Source organism: Pleuronectes platessa, chromosome 22 (assembly GCF_947347685.1).
Source record: "Pleuronectes platessa chromosome 22, fPlePla1.1, whole genome shotgun sequence".
NCBI classification, from domain to species: domain Eukaryota; kingdom Metazoa; phylum Chordata; class Actinopteri; order Pleuronectiformes; family Pleuronectidae; genus Pleuronectes; species Pleuronectes platessa.
In genome coordinates this window covers 9,262,379-9,277,370 of record NC_070647.1, presented here as the reverse complement: position 1 = coordinate 9,277,370, position 14,992 = coordinate 9,262,379, and the positions used below count along the sequence as shown (strand labels likewise).

Genomic DNA, 14,992 nt, shown 5'->3' with positions numbered 1-14,992 from the left:
ATAAATGGGTCAGAAGGATGAAAAGGATGATGGAGCGACTCAGCAGGAAGGAGGCCCGGCCACCAGATGCAGAGGGTTTTAAAGGGGAGAGAAGTTTATTCATAGTAGTCAAATTTGTCTATCTATAATCAAACCTGGTGGCCCAGTAGTGCAGTGGGTAACACAAGGCACAAAGGTTCCCAGTTCCAATCCTTCTGCATGTCCTCCCTGTTTCTTTGTGGGTTTTCTGTGGGTACTCCAACTTCCTCCCATTGTCCAGGACATGCAGACTGTAGCAGCAGCAGGAAGAAACGTTTAGTTTTATATTGGCAGAGATCTGCGGGAAAACGTACAGTAGGTCTCACATCACAGGGATACAATTAAAAACATTAAGGTTGGAGTGTATGCATCCATGATTTCATGTCAATCACGTGGGAATGGCTGACTCCATGTCTGTAGAGTGTTAATAGACCACAGGGCTATTGCTAAATAAAAAGGCACTAGAAATGACTTGAAATGTTATTAATAAAATCAAAACTGTGGTTTGACCTCATGAAAATCCTAAGGATTATAGCTTTAAATAGCTGTAGCTGTTTGCATTGTGTTTTTTCTATAAGTTATTTAAAAGGGACGATGCACATGAATCAACAAGCATGCTTAGATTTAACCATACGGGCTAGTTGTAATCTGCAGTCCCTGGCTGGCTGATGGTAAAAAAACATATATAAAAAACACACAAGTACACACACAGACACTTAGCATAAATGATTAATAAATCAATGACGTAACTCTATTACATAATGAAGCATGGACAACTGCACATGGAAGAAAAATGATATGTAAAACAGTTTATAGTCACATATGAATGGAAAGCCCATAAACAAAGAAATAAATTGCACATACACACAATGATTAGAGAAATGAGGCTGATTATGGGAAAATCAATGACAGAGCCGATATCCCATTGACAGATCCACTTCACCTCACTCCAAGTCTTTGGTTCGGCGCGATTCGGTCCAGCCTCTGCTCTTTGATTTGATTTGATTCGGTTCAGCTCAAATCAATTCCACCTATGATGCCGGCCAAAGATAGCCGCGTACGAGTTATGGCTTCAAGCTGCGGCACACAGTCGCTCCTTTATGCAGCACAATCACAGCCTCTGACATGTCGGCACGGCGGGTAAAGCGGCCGGTCCATCTGTGCTCGGCCTAGTTTTGTCTTGCGATGGTTTCATTCCAGACCCTATTCTCGAAGGGGACAGACAGAGACGCGCAGTGTGTCTCGCGCTGACTAAATATAGCCGTGACATTCACGGAGCTTGTAGCTTGGCTAGTCGGTTCATCTTGGCAGGCGCAGGATATTCAAACGCCCCGGCAGTGTGTAAAAACCTGAGCTAGCGTGGACAAAGTGTTCGTTTGAGTGCGGCTGTGGTTGCATAATAGACATAGATTGACTCAGCTGGATCAAATACACAGGAAACACACACATCACACAAGCTGCACACGAGTTTCTCACACACACACACACACACACACACAGTTGCACACATGTAAAAGTAGGGGCCCGTCCCGAGCTTGAGGGAAAACACAAAGATTGTCGTTCTCACCATAAAACTTTGACGTCCCCAAACCGCAGGGTAGGTCTCACAAACAGCTCCAAGGTGTCAGCTGTGTGTGTGTGTGTGTACTCGTTTCTGTTAACATCTCAGGACCTTGTCCGGCATTAAACCTTGACCTAGTCAGGACCAGTAGACCTATTGGGGACCAATTTTATGCAAAACATCATTTCTGAGGTCCTGGTTAAGGTTAGAGTTAGGCGTGAATTGGTCATGGTTAAGGTTAGTGATAAGGTTTGGTTAGGCTGTTTACAATGGATGGACTAATTTGGCACGACGTGACAGGGAACCTTTACGACCAAATTTACAAGGAAGGCAGCAGGATCATTAATGAGTTACGTGTGTGGGTGGGTGTGTGTGTGTGTGTGTGTCCGGGTTCTGTGTACAAATAAAGATAGGAGAAGTAAGCGAGAGCTACCGAGGGGAGATGACGAGGGGCGGGGCGCCGAGCGGCTCCAGAGGCCAGGCGTGTTTCACACTAATGAGCAAACTGCATGACCCAGCGTACATGCTGATGCTGCACAGGATCTGTGTGAAAAATGCATGTTTCCACAGAGAGTTTAACTATCCTGCCATCCCATTTTCCTAAAAGGTTAACATCATAAGCATGTCTCTCAGAACTGTTTGCATTATGCATGTATCTATTCGCTATGAAGACGTTTTTAAAAGATTGTGTTTGCTCATTAGATTGCGATTACTCCCCATGTTCCAGTTGAGTCAACAAAAAGGTGAGATATTCACTTTGGAGCACGTGAACCGGTTTTAGCTTATTATTATTAGGCAAATTCCGAACACTTGGAATAAGCTTGGCAACAATTCAGATACGGGCTGCACCTCAGGGATTTCATAAAACAGCCTACAAATCGAAATAGTGATCTTACTTGTCAGCGCGCACGTAAATCTTTATGATGACTTTTCCTCACTGTCCCATTCGCAGCTAATTACTTTCAATAAACCTGTCATACGCCACTGCAGAGGAATTCACGCGAGCGTCTGTAAGTTGGACCGGCTCACCTGAAGGCACTGCCCCTCACCGTGCCTCAAGCGCCGCTGTGAATGAATGTGTAATGTACGAGGCGAGCGAGTCTGGGCCGGATTGAAGCGGCTGGGTAGTGATCATGAATAATGGAAGCTGATACAGCGGAGCAGCGGGTGTAAGAGCTACCGGTGTCACTCCTTTTGAGGACGGCCTGGCATTTAAACATTCCTTCAAAGCTTCTCAATGTGTGATTATTTATCTTCTTCGAGTTCAATCACAAAAAGAAGGATCGTGTTCCTAATCTTATTGACATTTGGATATGATAGTCAAATCCACCTCCAAGCTTTATCAAGCATGTGTGATTTGCATTCGCTCCTCAAAGTGTACAGTGGTGTGTCATTGTTGGTCCAGCAACCATAGTGACAGAATGTGAGTCATAGCTTAGCTACTCCGTGTTTACCCAGCTTATGCTAACAGTAGACAGGGATATCCCTGGGGATTCAAGACACTCCCTGGGCCAACGGATCCCCACCTTTTGGCTTTAGTGTCTTTGCTTCATCGTATTTATCCTGGGAAGATTAACTGAGCACACCCTTCACACTAACTGTTAACACACAGTCACATCTGGGAGCAGCTGAAACTTCGTTCAGGAGAGGAAGGACACACAGGTTGCACAATTTAGGAAAAGAACAAGAGATACCAGAGACGTCTCGCATTCATCGTTTAATCCCGTTGGGTAATCGTGGTAATGACGTGAAAATATAGACTGTATCCAAAGATGGACTTCCTTCCGCTATGACCTATGATATGAATGCTGCCATCTTGCACTTAATATAAAATCTAGAGCCAGAATCTGTTCAGTATACACATGCTCCACCAGTTCCGAGTTAGTCTTATCTGAAAAGGAAGGATGGGACATTGGCCATGAAAGAATCCATTAAGATTTGGGGCAGATCCAGGACTTAGTTTTCTTTCACAAATACTTTGACTGATTCCCTAGGAAAGGGCGCATGGATCTCTTGGGCCTTGGTGGCGTTACTAAGTGAACTATTTTAGTTTCATCTGACATATTTGCAAGTTTGATATAATAAAGTTCACACTGGTATGTACTGCCCCCAAAGAGGAGCCTACAGGTAAAAATCCAACACGACAAAAGCGTTGTGTTAAATGGCAGCACGTACGACCATACATTACGTTATAGACTCACTGGATTACTGCATGGCAACATTTCATTTGAAGGACTTGCTGAAAAGCCCTGTGGTCTACCTGAATGAGCTGAACGAGGCCGTGGAGGAGCCGCTGATGGAAAGAAGAGCGCTTCTCTAAGAGCGCATTTTCGCAGCTGCTTGAGCTTTAACCTCCCATTTGTCTGACGGCCCCTCCAGTCAGTTGATCCGACAGTCGATCGGTGATAACCGCTGCGATGCGTTGCTTGATTTGCTAGTGATCAAACAGTGAGGCAGAATATGACGCTGGAATTTTTCCATTTTGCGATCAATGTGCAAATGTAGTAAACAATAGTTGTTATGGGTCTGCCTAACGGGCCGCACGTGACTCCTTTGTCTGCATCAGTTATCGTAACCTATGCGTTCCCCCCCCTGGTGTTTGTTGCCATATCAGCGCGCGGACTATGTCATGTTGACATTCAACAGGGCTCGTTGTGGACACTTGCCGACAGTGGAAGATTCTTGGGAGGGCGACGACAAGTACCGACTTGGGAACACATGAGGGTGTGGCCTACATATTACTATCGTGTAGCCAGAAGGTGACGGTTTTGAAGTGTGTCGGACAACATAGACATGTCCCTGAAGATGACCCTGAGGGTTATATAGATGTTTCTCTCACTATTTTCTCACCACCTCTGCTGCTCTGAGAAGCATTTCATTCCTGGTCTCCTTCCATATAATTTTTTACCCCTCTCAGTTGGCTTGTGTTTCTCTCCTCTGGGACATTTTGTGCTTTGGTGCATGAGTACCATTCCCTTGAGAGAGCAGGAGCATGCCATAGAGGTACACTGTCTCCCCCCTGAACATCATTTTAGATGCCTGGCATTGTTCCACGGTTGCTCACACCTCTGCAGGGGCTAATGATAGCGGTGAAAGCGGGCTGTAGGTTAATATCATGGCAAGGTTTGTGCTTAGTAACCAATTATGGATGATCACAGTGTCTCTGTGAGTAAAGATATTAGGAAAGGTGTAGGTCGCAGCTGCCTCACAGGTGGCCACTGACCTGCAAAGTCACTTTGTTGTGATTTAAGAATTGTTTACAGTATTTCAAGATTTTAATATAAACAATATATATAAGTCTATTGTGAAAGGTGTCCCTCTCAGTGACAGACTTACAGCGATTAATCATATAACTCGGCCATTCCTCTCAGCTCCACATCACCTTATAGCACATTTTAGCTCATTGTTTGGATTTTATACCAGCAACTTTCAGGTTTTCCTGTAGGAACACGGATCAGTGCAGATTTATGTTAAAAAAAGGGCTCTGACAAATCATTTGCACTGTCTGCCCTTGACACTAGTTGGTAAACCTAGAGGAGACCAAAATAGAGCTAAAAAGAAAGAGAATACTTGACTTAGATTTAGACAAAAACAAAACTATGTGGTTCCTCATGCTCTATGGATTCAAAAAGATTTGCTAACATGTTAGTTAGCCACAATAACTCTTTAAGTTGATAATTATTGTGACAGCTTGCTCTGTGACGCCCAGCTAGCAGGTTTGAAGAAAACTAAATATTTGACCTAAATATAAATGAGTGCATTCATCCAACAAGGGTCATAGCTACCAGAGAGGAGTTGTAGGAGTTTGCATGGTTTAAAAAAAAGTATATACATGCATGGTTAAAATTATATTTGATTGCCTTTAAGCCGACTTAACTGTGACCCTACAAATGTCAAAATCCTGGCTACAGTCCAGAATCAGGTGTGGGAGTGAAAAAGAGCACTTGTCAATCATCTTTTTTTGCATATTATCCATTTACCTGTGGGGCTTTGCCAGACTACAAGAGCAAAGTGTAATTTCTGTATTGGCTTTGAGAGGCTCGCTAAATAGAAGGCTGTAATTTGAAAAGAAAGCTCAAGGCTATACGCAAAAAAAAGAGAGTGTGAGACGGAACATGCAGACCTCTACCTGTGACAATGTGATTCATTTCAACTTTTAACACTGGGTATATAACATACAATATTATCTTGCACTTTAAAAATTAAACAGAAAGAAACAAATGCCGACACACTGGTGTTCCTGATGAGAGACACAGACAATTCTGCTTATTTCAAACAGAGACATTAATCGGAACACGCTGGTATAATGTCTATGCAGGGAACTAATAAGCATATCTCATGAGTGGTGATGCTCAGATGATACTCGCTGACTGGCTCCCATTGTGTGGCCCTACATCACATGCAGACGGGGGAGTTCTGCATGGGAAAGGCCATGCGCAAATGGCAGGAACACTCGTGCACATGCTTACAATGCACATGCATGTCAGGGGTTCCTCATATGCAGGCATGCTGATGAATAAATATGTGAAGAAGAGAGCAAACCATTGTCCCGCGCAGCGATAACGTCGAGGCACTCGGGACTTTCACACCTGCCAGTGTGAACTCTGCATGACAGCATCAGAGGACACACCGAGGGAGATATACAAAGATAGACTGTGTGTGTCTATGTGTGTGTGTGTGTGTGTGTGTGTGTGTGTGTGTATGAGAGATAGAGGGAGAGAGAGAGATAGTAGGTGATAGAGGTGTTAGCATGTTCTGTCACATATGTTCCCACCAAGGATATCAGAGGGACCTGTAGACTCGTGCTATATCACACACACACACACACACACACACACACACACACACACACACACACACACACACACACACACACCTGTAAAACGAATAGAGAGCACAGACTCCAGTGCGTTTCAATTTAGTTTATTCTCACAAATATATGTAGACATGTTCTTTGTCTCTGCATCCTGTCATCCTGCTGGTTAATTCCTAAATAAAATTGTGACATTATCAGAAGTCACTTTTCACGAAATAGGAAAAAAATTGATATTCTTCATTTAATCAAAGTGTTAACCGACGGTGCAGCGGAACAGAACGAAACATGTGAATCGTGTTTGAAGAGCCAATTGTGCTTAAGGGCTATTATCTAACTCGACTTTCCTGTTGCCATTCAACCACATCAAACTAATCCTCTATGCAAATTTTTTACACTGGGAGAAAGCAAATCCTAAATGAGCATTACAACTGGGTGTGACGCTTCCAGTTCAGCGTCCGGTTTCAGCGAAGGTACAGGCTGGATCCACCCTTGATTGAGGTTTTGGCGGTGATCATTTGTTCTGCAGTGTCATGTTGATTTTCAAGATCCCTACATTTGTATGAGATCAACATATTTTTCTGCATGAGAACATTTAGTCAAATTTGGTACAATATGGTAAAAAGGCTGCTTAGACTGGGAATCAAACATCCTTTCAGAAAGATTAGATTAGTGGAAATGTAAACATCTACATAAAATATGAAACATTTACTTTTATCTGTAAAATATTTTAAAACTATTTTATCTAATGCAGCCAAATCAGGGCAAAACACACTAGCTGCAAACTAGGTTAATTTCAGATTCTATCAACATTTTGCCTGTTATCTAAGATCTGACGTGTCTCAGGGTCTGTATGTAATGCTGTAGTTGTGTAAGAGGTCATGTTAACGTGACACTTTGCTATTGGTGTGGCAACAAGAAGTGCAACACTATAGTATGTCACAGTATCCAAACTTGAGCGTCACTTTTGCTTGGTGCGATCATAAGAAGCTTAAGCAGCACAATTTGTGCTATAAAAACAAAAGACAAGATGTGAGTGTTCGTGCTGAATTGGTTTCAGCCGGAAGAACTAATGAACACAAACGGTTTCCCCCCTTAATTTTTAAGTGCCAAAACCAGTTTAGCAAATACAAACTTAAAAAATGGACACTAAAGCCCAAGGATCTGTAAAAGAGCAATACATGTACAGATAGCAACAAAGATGTAAAGAGAGTTTTGGTGATATGGGCTGCTGTCTTTGTGCTGAATGAATCCGTCATGTCCTGCCTCTATCTGCAGCACCACCCTTCATCTGAAGCCTGTGGACGATTTGTTGCCGTTGTGAACCCATCTGAGAGGAGAAGCCCTGCGGTCTTGTGCATGTGTGAAAGGCAGAGAATGTCCAGACACAATTTTCAGGAGATCCTCCGCAGAACATGCCTGAAAACTGCTAAAGTGAATTACAGCTATACACGGAAAAAAAAATTGTACCAATTGGGCCTGTTTTCCAGGAAAATGACAGAAAACGTAGAAATGTCACTATTTTTCCTACATTTTTTTCATGGCGTTTGTCAGTTTAGATTTAGCCCCTGCTGTCCATCGCCTCCCCAGACAGGCCCTGAAGGCAGGGGACTTCCAGGGTCTAGTCAGGGTCTAGTCCCTCCCTTCCCCCCCTGCCCACTGGGTGGTGAAGAGAGGGGGAGGCCTGGCCTTTATGGAGTCGAATGGATGAAGAAATCAAAACCTCAACAGGCCCTATTGTGCCAAAGCATCAAAAGGAGCGGTAGCGCGGCGGGGGCTTTGATCATGTGGCAGACACAGGGGAGAGGGGGCTGGTTCAGGGGGAGAGAACAACCCGGTTCATGAGCTCATAAAAAGACACTCGCACACAGGTGCGGGGGACCTACAGTGTAAATGTGTAGACCTGGACATATAGTGCTGTGCAGGCACAATCACACCCTCAACATGCATGCGCCGTCACACAAAGAACATGCGGTGCCGTTCACTTTGATGCCCATCTGTGTTTGTACCTGAGGCAAAGTCACACGATCGTTCAGTGTAATGTTTCACAATGAATACCACTGAAGTCTGGACTGGATTTACCACTGCTGGACTTTCATCGGGTGTCCCATTGTGTTTGCCAAATTGAGCACCGCTCCCATGCGGCTTGCCTCGAAAAAGCACCTGAGCACTCGTTGGAAAATACCTAGAGTTTGTCCAGATCGTCTGGCCAGACACGCCCAAGATGGTATCTGGTTCTATCCACCCCGCAACTTTAAAATATTAGTGAGGATTTAATGCAGCTGGTAAAACTTAAAGATTGGAAAAAAGTCTGTAATTCAAGTCAGGGTTTCACCTCTCGAATATGTGATGAATGTTTTTGTCTGGACCATTGACTGTATATAAAGATAGAGGATACGTCCCCACTTTCTCACTGTCCAGAAATGAAACCAAAATTTCTGGCATAGGACCATGGCCATCTTTCACTTTTGGAGCCAGAAACCATCTTTGAGAAACTTTATACGATGTCTAATTATTTAGTTTGGTCCAAACTCCATTCACTAACATGGAGGAGGCAGGGTTTATCAACTGTTTATAAACCAGAGGGTGACCGAGGGGCTTTGGCTTCACTTTCGGGGACCTGTCACTTAGTTCATCTTTATAAACAGTCTTTGATCTGCCAATTCCCAAAATTTTCAATTGCACTACACCACAAGCTCAAGGTACAAAATATGATTTATTAACAAAATCCATAATTTCTCAAGTTTCTTTGAATTTAAAACAATTAACCCATTGCACTGTAAGGTCTAGTTTAAGGCTTTGGCAGTTTACCGTTTACAAGCACCTACTTCCCACCGGTATGGTTGATATTTCAATAGCCAGCAGAACCCATACGGCTGCAGCTTATGTCAAATCAGTTTGGGTCAGCAGTGTATTCGATTGCTTTTTCCAGCCTTACACCTTGTTATGGTATTTTCATCAATCAGCTTCCAGCTCATGTCCGGCCTCTCCTGCCCTATTTCACGCTGTCGCGCTAATCGGTGCCCAGATACACACTGTTTATGTTTGCTGTGTTACTAGACAGCACTGCAGTATTCACTTCTATCAGGTTTTCTATGTCAGGGTGTGTGCCAGTACCAGAACAGATCAACAAGGAAGAACTTTAACATTTCAAATGTACTTTTCCACAGTGTTTTTCCACAGACCTTGAACAGATTGGCTTCTTAAAGGATGGAGAGTGTACACAGTGAAGGACTTCCTGGAACGGACCAGGTGAGACTGGATCAAAGAAAGTTAATGATTCCACACATGGAAGAATGGAAATACCTGAAGCGAGTGTGCGATCTAATGCACCTCAGTGTTAGGTTGAGTCCCTTCCAGCAGTGAGCACAGCAGAGTGACCTGTAACGTTTACATGCCCAGGTCACATGTGGCAGAGTTCCCAGCGGCGGAAAGATCAGAGGGTAAGACATCCATCCACAAGCCAGCGGTCACCTTGGAATAAAAAACTTCCCGAGTGGTCAAACAGCGGAAAGTCAAGGGCTTAATCTTAATCAGGGGTTCATTTTGTGGTCAGATAGGAGATTAAAGGACCTGCAGCACAGATAATCCGCTGTCAAAACACACTTCACCTTAAACACTGTGTTATTAGGAATGGAAAAGGCCATTGCTTGCCAGTTAGACTGCATCATTAAGGGACAGATTAATAATCACTGTACGAGGGGTGGCTGAAACTTGGGCTTGACCAAACAACTGCGGCTGGAAAGGCCCCCACTAGAAGACTCAGTGACTGTATCTGAACTCATGCCATCGGGCGTGCTTCATGACCGCAATGGAAAAATGAGTAGAGAAATGTGAGGCGACTATTGACACACCAACACGGTGTTGATGGAGGACAAACATGGCCGGTGAAAGTCAAGGTGTTCTCGCTGTTATGGAAAGTTTGTGATAACCTTAATCATAGTTCCCCTAATCAGCTGAAAGGGATAGAGGCCTCTGGAAACAGTTGGCCCCAGTGAGGGCAGTCACATCCCCCTACTGCTTTTGGTGTGTTTGTGTGAGCCGGGGTCTGTGTGCGAATATGTTCATGTTTGCATGCAAAGGTAGAGGTGTGTGTGTGTGTGCGCGCGTGCACATGTGTGTGTGTGTGTATGTGTGTGAGTCTTGGGCAAACAAAGGCAGGGGTCCTGTTGACGAACCAATTAAAAAGCAGGAAGAATGGGGGAGGACAAACAGGCCCAGCATGCCTTGCCCATCACTCAAATTAGAGATGGCAAGTGGAGTAAAAACAATCAGGATGTTATGAAGCTCTCTGGTGTTGTTAGGTACAGTTAACAAGTGTTCCAGGAAGGACATTTACTAATTATTAGCTGTTCATTCATGCATTGGGACTCCTTCCTGCTCTTTCAAGCCTCAGCTTCTGAGAAATCATATTGAATGTGAAAATTTGCTTCCTTCATGTGTGGCGACTGTGGGACAATGTGAAGCGTCTTTCTTGCACTGGAATTTGTTCTCTCTCTTTTCTGTTCACTTGAAACTTGAGATTCCTCCAGGAGCACTTAAGGATTGAAGCCTCTATCCAAAGACCAAACCTCATGTTTCATTGAATATACATTTGTTGAAAACGTGTCTCGCGTAATGTCTTTGTGAAATACGACATAAGCGTTACAGTTCCCAGAACATAACAGTTGCAATACAGGGTCGTGTTCAGTCTTAAGGGAAATGGAATAGACGTTATAACTGCGGCTTTGTTTACATGCAAAAAAACTGTAGATGATGAGGAGAGGGGGTTCTGCCCTTGTGCCATTTTCATTGAACTCCGGAAAAAGACCGGAAAATCGGGTCCGGGTTTCTTCCAGTGTTTGTGTTTCACGTATGAAAAACGCAGCAGGAGATTGTCAGGTCACATCACAACAACAGGAACATTTGCAGAACATTCAGGTGTTGGGCGGCGCCTGGATAGCGAACGCAGGAGGCAGGACGTGACATATGAATTGTTCTTTTGGACAGCACATCAACACCAGTGTCCGCCCCTTATCTCGTAAAGCTCTCGAATGTCATTGTCTGTCCAACTCGACGTCTCCGATGCAATCTTCGACATGTACCGCTCCTCTTTCTCATCCCGAGACCTGATTGATTGTTCACGGTTGCTTCTGCAGCATGTTTGAAACGTTAACAACACACTCTGTATTTTAAACATCTTCATGCTGTATTCTCACGAGGGGTTACACATTTTCCGGACATGTTACTCGGGGGGGATGGGAGGAGTTCATGTCTGAAAAGCAGCTTCATCTCCGCAATTGTTCAATGCAACAATTGAATGCAGAGTAAAAAATGTGGGGCTCTTGTCCTCTGGCTCTCATGTGTCTAATTTTCCACTTTGTGAAATGCAAACAGGAATGCACAGGGACATTCTGTGTACATTGAGGTAGAGGACGAAAGGATATGGCAATAAAAGGAGAAGAGTGGGGGGGGGGGGGGGGGGGTTCTGCTCACAGGTGTTTCTTCCCTTTGAAGAGGGGATTCCTCCTTTGCCTTTAAGGAAGAAAATAATTAACACCTTCAGCGTTGCCATGCCAACACGGCGGTCTCTCACTCCGCTCTCAGCTGTGAGCATTCCTAACTGTAATTACCCACAGTTCAAGGGCCCTCCATAATTACCCACGATCCATCTGCACCTCCAATCCGGGAAGGAGAGTGAGGTATGAGGAGCGTGGGGAGGCACCGGCGGTTATTTGCATTTACTCTCACAAGACGGCGCATAGCTTCGAAAGGTCACATGTATTCAACAGAGGTGGTGGCGGAGTCACTGCAAGCATTAACATGACATTTGCTTTGAGGATTTGTCATCCTCGTCTTGCTCCTTCTCTTTTATTCCCTCCCACTTCTTGCTTTTACACCTTTAATTCAAAACTACAGTTCATTTCTTGTTCATTATTGGCGATGAGTCTATTCTTGTGGGAAACTTCTCAAAAGCCGACATTACGCTGTGCTCATGGATCTTTTCAACAAGAATCTGCCCCACGTGACAAATGTTTATTAATACAGGAACATAACGTTACTACATTCTCCCAGGGATCTGTAATGGCTCAGGGGTGGAGCCAGGGGTGGGGCCAAGGGGGCTTAAATGCGATTGGCCCCTGAAATGCCCGTGTCCTGTCAGTGCTCACTTACTGACCATACTAGCAATAAATACATTTACACTTGATCTTATGTAATAACCTCCACGCTACATTCACAAACCAACACAATGGGTAGAAGGATGTGCTGACTGGCCAAACGATATCACATGTCTTCGTATTTCAAAAATGATGAAATGAAGCACATGCCTATAAGTCAAATGCACAGTTGCCACTATCTCTGGGCTGCTCACCTGCTCGTTCTCTTTTCATCCAATCAAAACCTGACACGCTCGCCTTGAGCAAATCACCTGTGAGCTGTCAACATTTTTAAATCTTCTCTCTCCCTGCGGTGAATCACCGCTGGGCATTGGCCTTGGCTGAAATCTGATTGGCCCCTAAAATGCCCCTGTCCTGTCAGTGAGAGTCACGTGCTAACACAACTAATAATGAATATGACAATTTGGTAACAACACAATATGCTTGAACAAGGAGCAATTTTCGAAATATACTCCACTATGTGTGGCTTTGCTCAAAGCTATAGGGCTAACAGTAAACCAGGACTGACTATGTGTATCTTACTGAATCAGGGATTGTGCATGATTCTTGGACATATAATGCCCCCCCCCCCCCCCCCCCGTGTAAATATATGGCCCCCGGTTGAGTACAATCCTAGATCGTTATCGCCTCTTTTTTAAACACAACCTGAATCTTAAATTATTAGGGATGAGTTTCTTTTTATGAGAAACTTCTCCAGAGCCAACATCATGTCTGTGTTCTGGATAATCATCCGCCCTATGTGACTTATGTTTATTAATATATGAACATAAAGTGACTTCCCTCTCAAGGGATCTGTATAATTGTTACTCCAGATTGTGTCTCTTCATTCAGCAGTAATTACATCCCTACTTATGAAGACATGATTTAATGTTAATTATCTATCTCTCGTGTATTTGCAGGTATGATTGACATTCAACAAACACACATTTGGTCAATTTCTTTCCTTCATCATTAAACAGCGTCGCCAACACCCTCCCCCTGCTTTTACATATTTGAAGACTTTCTAGCAGCAGCAGCAGCAGCATCATCAACTTAACGCAATGATGGAATTACACACGCCAATATTGACACGTGATGAGAAAGCTTATTATATTCACGGGGAAATAATTGGACGAGTTACGTGCTATTATTCAATAAGCACTCTGCGTTATCTCAGGCTTTAGTCGGGGCCGCTGTGATTACAACGCAAAAGCTAACCAATTATGGCAGAGGAGCGGAGTCTTGTATTTCAAACTGCTGAGCGTGCAAAAGCTTATTGACATGCAATTAGTCAGGGGCCATCGTTAGGAGGCATTTCATCGCTGAAGCTTCTCGATTAATTCTCATTAACTCCCTATTCGTGTGTGTGTGTGTGGGGGGGGGGGGGGGGGGGGGGGTTGTTGGCAAGGATGGGACAGAAGGGAGTGTGACTTTTCTATGAAGAAGGTCATTATGTTAATCAGTGTCATTAACCGAAACCCAAAAGACCCAAATAGAGTATTTACATGGACAAGGACCCCCCCCCCCCACCCCCCTCTGTTCCCTTTCTCTTGTGAGACTTCACAGATGGGTTCCTTTAAAAAGGATATTTTACCAAATGTACAAACTGAAGACCCTTACTCTACTCATTATGAGAACAACTACTCGGCCTCGGAAAACTGTTGAATTGAGGAAAAAATTACCATTGTGTAGCAGGAGTGGATGCAAGGGGTGGGGCCAGGGGGGCACTGGTCCCAGCTGAAATCCGATTGGTCTCATAAGTCCTATCACTAGTTAAATAAAAAAACGAATCACTTACCAAAAATACTGATAATAAATCTATGCCAGACAATTTGTTAAGAATTTTAAACTTGTCATAGCCAAACCCTTCTGCTGTTTGTCCCTGTTCCTCTCCTGGCTGTAGCTGCGCCCTGATCCAACCAATCAGCCATCAATGAGGCTCACCTGACCGGGGAGTCCTTTGGAAGCTGCTGTGCCAGGATCAGAGGAGGAGGATTCCAGCGTGGAGACGGCTTTACATCACATTTCAATTAATAATGGTCATTTTTTTAATGTAATATATCCCAATCTTGTATCAAAGATTTCCCTCATTGATATGGGTCAGTGGTGGGCAGTGGTTTTTATTATCATAGTCAGAGTCACATTCACTCCGTGTTCATTTGTGTTGCCTTCATGCAAACCTCCTGGATGCATCCACACCAAAGCATCCAAATGAAGTAGATTGATTTCAATAGCAATGATAAATAAATTATAAGCATTTAATGTCCTAATAGACACTTTTCTATCATCACATTAAATATATTGCCATATCATATTGTTTTGGATTGGGCATGACACAATTGTTCAAAGCGACCCTTTGCTCAGACTTGAGGTGTCCGCTTTTTTCATTTTAACGCCTTCGTCTTAAAAACCTACCAAGCTGCCTTATGGGAAACGTGGAATCTTTTGGCTCATAAAAGCTTT

The 14,992-nt window shown here is 43.8% G+C and overlaps 1 long non-coding RNA gene across 2 annotated transcripts in view; it reads left to right on the top strand.

The window, feature by feature from the left end:
* Positions 1–14,572, top strand: part of LOC128428939 (uncharacterized) — a 50,085-nt gene extending 35,513 nt beyond the window's left edge. Inside the window, exons 2-4 of one of the 2 annotated variants that reach the window (XR_008333855.1) lie at positions 9,563–9,644; positions 9,795–9,835; positions 14,433–14,572. This is a non-coding gene — a long non-coding RNA (uncharacterized LOC128428939). The remainder of the gene's footprint in view (positions 1–9,562; positions 9,645–9,794; positions 9,836–14,432) is intronic. The other variant, XR_008333854.1, reaches the window with a different exon arrangement.
* The last annotated feature ends 420 nt before the right edge of the window (positions 14,573–14,992 follow it).